We start from the raw sequence: 1,246 nt of genomic DNA, 5'->3' as shown, positions 1-1,246 counted from the left end.
GATAAGATAGGGAATGTGCAGGTCACAGGATAGTTTACAATTTCTTACATGATTAAGAGGATTAAACCGTCTGCATCCCAGCAACCAAGGACGCTAGGCCACAAAGAGCCTCCTGCATCCTAGCAACCATGGACACTATGTGGCCTAAGCCACCTGGTATCCTTTATTACTAGGATGTAAGCAGCTTGAGCCACCTGGCATGCTTTGTTACTGTGATACTGTGATCTAATCAGCTTGAGCCACCTGACATCCTTTGTTACTAGGATGTAAGATGCTTGACCCACCTGGCATCCTTTGTTACTAGGATGTAAGATGCTTGAGCCACCTGGCATCCTTTGTTACTAGGATGTAAGATGCTTGAGCCACCTGGCATCCTTTGTTACTAGGATGTAAGATGCTTGACCCACCTGGCATCCTTTGTTACTAGGATGTAAGATGCTTGAGCCACCTGGCAGCCTTTGTTAGTAGGATCTAAGCAGCTTGAGCCACCTGGCAGCCTTTGTTACTAGGATGTAAGCAGCTTGAGCCACCTGGCATCCTTTGTTACTAGGATGTAAGCAGCTTGAGCCACCTGGCATCCTTTGTTACTGTGATCTAAGCAGCTTGAGCTACCTGGCATGCTTTGTTACTAGGATGTAAGATGCTTGAGCCACCTAGCATGCTTTACTAGGATGTAAGCAGCTTGAGCCACTTGGCATTCTTTGTTACTAGGATGTAAGCAGCTTGAGCCTCTTAGTATCCTTTGCTTCTAGGATGCAGGCTGCTCAAGCCGTTAAGCATCCTAACAAGTCCAACAAGGCACCTTTGCGCTATACGCATGTAAATGTTGCAGAAATGTTACATGCGTACAGGCCACTTTATACGCAGATCTTGCTGCCAGCAATACACATATGCATTTTGTAAATAAGTATGGAAAATATTTATAATGAAAGTGATATTAAACCTTCAGGTTTTTTTATTTTTGAACTTTTTCTTTCTGTTTATGGAGGCCAAGCTCCACACCCGTGTACGGATGGCCTCCATCAGCTAGCCGACTGCTGAGGCACCCAAGCGAGCGCACTAACGGTCGTGCCTGCAGCAGGTTGTGTGCATCTATAGACATACACAGCGTGCCACCAGTCATGCCCCCACTCTTGCAGTCACAATTTGACTGATGGCCTCTGCCTTCAGTAACCTTCCCCACAACCAGAAAGTTTGGAGAACACAGAGTTGGCAGGGGTGGACAGAAGTGGCCACGGGTCATTTT

At 46.5% G+C, this 1,246-nt stretch overlaps 1 protein-coding gene across 1 annotated transcript in view; it reads right to left on the bottom strand.

The window, feature by feature from the left end:
• Positions 1-1,246, bottom strand: part of TBC1D14 (TBC1 domain family member 14) — a 103,020-nt gene that overhangs the window by 23,617 nt on the left and 78,157 nt on the right. The gene's annotated exons all lie outside the window — the stretch shown is intronic.

This window comes from Nanorana parkeri, unplaced genomic scaffold, assembly GCF_000935625.1.
Source record: "Nanorana parkeri isolate BGI_ZX_2015 unplaced genomic scaffold, ASM93562v1 scaffold523, whole genome shotgun sequence".
Classification (NCBI taxonomy): Eukaryota; Metazoa; Chordata; class Amphibia; order Anura; family Dicroglossidae; genus Nanorana; species Nanorana parkeri.
Note: the sequence above shows the minus strand (reverse complement) of the source record. Positions and strands in the feature narration are given on the sequence as shown.